At 64.8% G+C, this 6,108-nt stretch overlaps 1 non-coding gene across 1 annotated transcript in view; it reads right to left on the bottom strand.

Moving 5' to 3' along the window:
* Positions 1-114, bottom strand: part of LOC136785303 (small subunit ribosomal RNA) — a 1,917-nt gene extending 1,803 nt beyond the window's left edge. The window contains exon 1 of the ribosomal RNA XR_010824599.1: positions 1-114. This exon is cut by the window's left edge and continues 1,803 nt beyond it. This is a non-coding gene — a ribosomal RNA (small subunit ribosomal RNA).
* Positions 115-6,108: the final 5,994 nt, after the last annotated feature.

Here is a 6,108-nt window from a genome sequence, read left to right as displayed (position 1 = left end):
CCATAACTGATTTAATGAGCCATTCGCGGTTTCACCTTAATTCGGCATGCACTGAGACATGCATGGCTTAATCTTTGAGACAAGCATATGACTACTGGCAGGATCAACCAGGGAGCTTGGATCAACGCGTGGAAAACCACTACGTACGAAGCAAGCATCGTGAGAAAGTGTCGCAGGAAATATGGCAATTACACCTACATTCACCACGCAGACACAAAATCACGAATACCTAAAGCGAACACCGCAGTCGAGTCTTTACTTAAAAATCCCGATCTGCAGAGACACTTTCCAAATTCAATAGATAAAACCTCTAAGTCAGCTCGAAACTTCCCCCGTAAAAAGGAAGAATCGAGCAAAACTGTAAGGCTATTCCAACATTGTTACACAATCTCTTCAAACATTCTTCTGACAAAAAACAAAGTTAAAGTCAAAACTTCATGGCTGACTTTCTCTAAAGTCCTTCACAACATACGGTGAATAACATATTCTCGCTCGGAACTTTGAGTGATTTTTCAGTGAGCCAAAAAGAATACAAAACACGGATATATTCCGCTTAAAAACTTTTCGAACCAACGCTATCTAGCGCTCAGTCACATTAGGGCCATTCGGTCTAAGACACCGACCCGTGACTATGCTGTGCTAAGTTTCATACCTCGAGCAGCTAAGCTCACTCCCAACACTCTTATATGTACGAAAAGGTCCGCCGGCAGAACGGCGACGAGCCGGCTATAACATAGTCGGCCATAGGGCAAACTTCTTCGATAGGACCAAAATCAATGAGGTACTTCAAATGATGAAAAAATATTTGCATAACAAAATACTTGTAAACAAATTCCAATAGTTTTAAATAATAAAATTTTATCTAAGATAACATAGTCCAACGCGGCGCATTGCTTTCGGCCGGCGGACGCAAACGCCTCGCTCGCGAGCCGACCCGTCCAACCAGCGGCTAAGTCCAACGCGGCGCATTGCTTTCGGCCGGCGGACGCAAACGCCTCGCTCGCGAGCCGACCCCTCCAACCAGCGGCTAAGTCCAACGCGGCGCATTGCTTTCGGCCGGCGGACGCGAAAGCCTCGCTCGCGAGCCGACCCGTCCAACCAGCGGCTAAGTCCAACGCGGCGCATTGCTTTTGGCCGGCGGACGCGAACGCCTCGCTCGCGAGCCGACCCGTCCAACCAGCGGCTAAGTCCAACGCGGTGCATTGCTTTCGGCCGGCGGACGCGAACGCCTCGCTCGCGAGCCGACCCGTCCAAACAGCGGCTAAGTCCAACGCGGCGCATTGCTTTTGGCCGGCGGACCCGAACGCCTCGCTCGCGAGCCGACCCGTCCAACCAGCGGCTAAGTCCAACGCGGCGCATTGCTTTTGGCCGGCAGACCCGAACGCCTCGCTCGCGAGCCGACCCGTCCAACCAGCGGCTAAGTCCAACGCGGCGCATTGCTTTCGGCCGTCGGACCCGAACGCCTCGCTCGCGAGCCGACTCGTCCAAACAGCGGCTAAGTCCAACGCGGCGCATTGCTTTTGGCCGGCGGACGCGAACGCCTCGCTCGCGAGCCGACCCGTCCAACCAGCGGCTAAGTCCAACGCGGCGCATTGCTTTTGGCCGGCGGACGCGAATGCCTCGCTCGCGAGCCGACCCGTCCAACCAGCGGCTAAGTCCAACGCGGCGCATTGCTTTCGGCCGGCGGACGCAAACGCCTCGCTCGCGAGCCGACCCCTCCAACCAGCGGCTAAGTCCAACGCGGCGCATTGCTTTCGGCCGGCGGACGCGAAAGCCTCGCTCGCGAGCCGACCCGTCCAACCAGCGGCTAAGTCCAACGCGGCGCATTGCTTTTGGCCGGCGGACGCGAACGCCTCGCTCGCGAGCCGACCCGTCCAACCAGCGGCTAAGTCCAACGCGGTGCATTGCTTTCGGCCGGCGGACGCGAACGCCTCGCTCGCGAGCCGACCCGTCCAAACAGCGGCTAAGTCCAACGCGGCGCATTGCTTTTGGCCGGCGGACCCGAACGCCTCGCTCGCGAGCCGACCCGTCCAACCAGCGGCTAAGTCCAACGCGGCGCATTGCTTTTGGCCGGCAGACCCGAACGCCTCGCTCGCGAGCCGACCCGTCCAACCAGCGGCTAAGTCCAACGCGGCGCATTGCTTTCGGCCGTCGGACCCGAACGCCTCGCTCGCGAGCCGACTCGTCCAAACAGCGGCTAAGTCCAACGCGGCGCATTGCTTTTGGCCGGCGGACGCGAACGCCTCGCTCGCGAGCCGACCCGTCCAACCAGCGGCTAAGTCCAACGCGGCGCATTGCTTTTGGCCGGCGGACGCGAATGCCTCGCTCGCGAGCCGACCCGTCCAACCAGCGGCTAAGTCCAACGCGGCGCGTTGCTTTTGGCCGGCGGACGCGAACGCCTCGCTCGCGAGCCGACCCCTCCAACCAGCGGCTAAGTCCAACGCGGCGCATTGCTTTCGGCCGTCGGACCCGAACGCCTCGCTCGCGAGCCGACCCGTCCAACCAGCGGCTAAGTCCAACGCGGCGCATTGCTTTCGGCCGTCGGACCCGAACGCCTCGCTCGCGAGCCGACCCGTCCAACCAGCGGCTAAGTCCAACGCGGCGCATTGCTTTTGGCCGGCGGACCCGAACGCTTCGCTCGCGAGCCGACCCGTCCAACCAGCGGCTAAGTCCAACGCGGCGCATTGCTTTCGGCCGTCGGACCCGAACGCCTCGCTCGCGAGCCGACCCGTCCAACCAGCGGCTAAGTCCAACGCGGCGCATTGCTTTTGGCCGGCGGACCCGAACGCCTCGCTCGCGAGCCGACCCGTCCAACCAGCGGCTAAGTCCAACGCGGCGCATTGCTTTCGGCCGTCGGACCCGAACGCCTCGCTCGCGAGCCGACCCGTCCAACCAGCGGCTAAGTCCAACGCGGCGCATTGCTTTCGGCCGTCGGACCCGAACGCCTCGCTCGCGAGCGACCCGTCCAACCAGCGGCTAAGTCCAACGCGGCGCATTGCTTTTGGCCGGCGGACGCGAACGCCTCGCTCGCGAGCCGACCCGTCCAACCAGCGGCTAAGTCCAACGCGGTGCATTGCTTTCGGCCGGCGGACGCGAACGCCTCGCTCGCGAGCCGACCCGTCCAAACAGCGGCTAAGTCCAACGCGGCGCATTGCTTTCGGCCGTCGGACCCGAACGCCTCGCTCGCGAGCCGACCCCTCCAACCAGCGGCTAAGTCCAACGCGGCGCATTGCTTTTGGCCGGCGGACGCGAACGCCTCGCTCGCGAGCCGACCCGTCCAACCAGCGGCTAAGTCCAACGCGGTGCATTGCTTTCGGCCGGCGGACGCGAACGCCTCGCTCGCGAGCCGACCCGTCCAACCAGCGGCTAAGTCCAACGCGGCGCATTGCTTTTGGCCGGCGGACCCGAACGCCTCGCTCGCGAGCCGACCCGTCCAACCAGCGGCTAAGTCCAACGCGGCGCATTGCTTTCGGCCGGCGGACGCAAACGCCTCGCTCGCGAGCCGACCCCTCCAACCAGCGGCTAAGTCCAACGCGGCGCATTGCTTTCGGCCGGCGGACGCGAAAGCCTCGCTCGCGAGCCGACCCGTCCAACCAGCGGCTAAGTCCAACGCGGCGCATTGCTTTCGGCCGACGGACCCGAACGCCTCGCTCGCGAGCCGACCCCTCCAACCAGCGGCTAAGTCCAACGCGGCGCATTGCTTTCGGCCGGCGGACGCAAACGCCTCGCTCGCGAGCCGACCCCTCCAACCAGCGGCTAAGTCCAACGCGGCGCATTGCTTTCGGCCGGCGGACGCGAAAGCCTCGCTCGCGAGCCGACCCGTCCAACCAGCGGCTAAGTCCAACGCGGCGCATTGCTTTCGGCCGGCGGACGCGAAAGCCTCGCTCGCGAGCCGACCCGTCCAACCAGCGGCTAAGTCCAACGCGGCGCATTGCTTTCGGCCGACGGACCCGAACGCCTCGCTCGCGAGCCGACCCCTCCAACCAGCGGCTAAGTCCAACGCGGCGCATTGCTTTCGGCCGGCGGACGCAAACGCCTCGCTCGCGAGCCGACCCCTCCAACCAGCGGCTAAGTCCAACGCGGCGCATTGCTTTCGGCCGGCGGACGCGAAAGCCTCGCTCGCGAGCCGACCCCTCCAACCAGCGGCTAAGTCCAACGCGGCGCATTGCTTTCGGCCGGCGGACGCGAAAGCCTCGCTCGCGAGCCGACCCGTCCAACCAGCGGCTAAGTCCAACGCGGCGCATTGCTTTTGGCCGGCGGACGCGAACGCCTCGCTCGCGAGCCGACCCGTCCAACCAGCGGCTAAGTCCAACGCGGTGCATTGCTTTCGGCCGGCGGACGCGAACGCCTCGCTCGCGAGCCGACCCGTCCAAACAGCGGCTAAGTCCAACGCGGCGCATTGCTTTTGGCCGGCGGACCCGAACGCCTCGCTCGCGAGCCGACCCGTCCAACCAGCGGCTAAGTCCAACGCGGCGCATTGCTTTTGGCCGGCGGACCCGAACGCCTCGCTCGCGAGCCGACCCGTCCAACCAGCGGCTAAGTCCAACGCGGCGCATTGCTTTCGGCCGTCGGACCCGAACGCCTCGCTCGCGAGCCGACTCGTCCAAACAGCGGCTAAGTCCAACGCGGCGCATTGCTTTTGGCCGGCGGACGCGAACGCCTCGCTCGCGAGCCGACCCGTCCAACCAGCGGCTAAGTCCAACGCGGCGCATTGCTTTTGGCCGGCGGACGCGAATGCCTCGCTCGCGAGCCGACCCGTCCAACCAGCGGCTAAGTCCAACGCGGCGCGTTGCTTTTGGCCGGCGGACGCGAACGCCTCGCTCGCGAGCCGACCCCTCCAACCAGCGGCTAAGTCCAACGCGGCGCATTGCTTTCGGCCGTCGGACCCGAACGCCTCGCTCGCGAGCCGACCCGTCCAACCAGCGGCTAAGTCCAACGCGGCGCATTGCTTTCGGCCGTCGGACCCGAACGCCTCGCTCGCGAGCCGACCCGTCCAACCAGCGGCTAAGTCCAACGCGGCGCATTGCTTTTGGCCGGCGGACCCGAACGCTTCGCTCGCGAGCCGACCCGTCCAACCAGCGGCTAAGTCCAACGCGGCGCATTGCTTTCGGCCGTCGGACCCGAACGCCTCGCTCGCGAGCCGACCCGTCCAACCAGCGGCTAAGTCCAACGCGGCGCATTGCTTTTGGCCGGCGGACCCGAACGCCTCGCTCGCGAGCCGACCCGTCCAACCAGCGGCTAAGTCCAACGCGGCGCATTGCTTTCGGCCGTCGGACCCGAACGCCTCGCTCGCGAGCCGACCCGTCCAACCAGCGGCTAAGTCCAACGCGGCGCATTGCTTTCGGCCGTCGGACCCGAACGCCTCGCTCGCGAGCGACCCGTCCAACCAGCGGCTAAGTCCAACGCGGCGCATTGCTTTTGGCCGGCGGACGCGAACGCCTCGCTCGCGAGCCGACCCGTCCAACCAGCGGCTAAGTCCAACGCGGTGCATTGCTTTCGGCCGGCGGACGCGAACGCCTCGCTCGCGAGCCGACCCGTCCAAACAGCGGCTAAGTCCAACGCGGCGCATTGCTTTCGGCCGTCGGACCCGAACGCCTCGCTCGCGAGCCGACCCCTCCAACCAGCGGCTAAGTCCAACGCGGCGCATTGCTTTTGGCCGGCGGACGCGAACGCCTCGCTCGCGAGCCGACCCGTCCAACCAGCGGCTAAGTCCAACGCGGTGCATTGCTTTCGGCCGGCGGACGCGAACGCCTCGCTCGCGAGCCGACCCGTCCAACCAGCGGCTAAGTCCAACGCGGCGCATTGCTTTTGGCCGGCGGACCCGAACGCCTCGCTCGCGAGCCGACCCGTCCAACCAGCGGCTAAGTCCAACGCGGCGCATTGCTTTCGGCCGGCGGACGCAAACGCCTCGCTCGCGAGCCGACCCCTCCAACCAGCGGCTAAGTCCAACGCGGCGCATTGCTTTCGGCCGGCGGACGCGAAAGCCTCGCTCGCGAGCCGACCCGTCCAACCAGCGGCTAAGTCCAACGCGGCGCATTGCTTTCGGCCGACGGACCCGAACGCCTCGCTCGCGAGCCGACCCCTCCAACCAGCGGCTAAGTCCAACGC

Source organism: Prorops nasuta, unplaced genomic scaffold (genome assembly GCF_024137725.1).
Source record: "Prorops nasuta isolate Cenicafe-Biocafe unplaced genomic scaffold, Cenicafe_Pnas_1.2 PNAS00242, whole genome shotgun sequence".
In the NCBI taxonomy this organism is placed as follows: Eukaryota; Metazoa; Arthropoda; class Insecta; order Hymenoptera; family Bethylidae; genus Prorops; species Prorops nasuta.
Note: the sequence above shows the minus strand (reverse complement) of the source record. Positions and strands in the feature narration are given on the sequence as shown.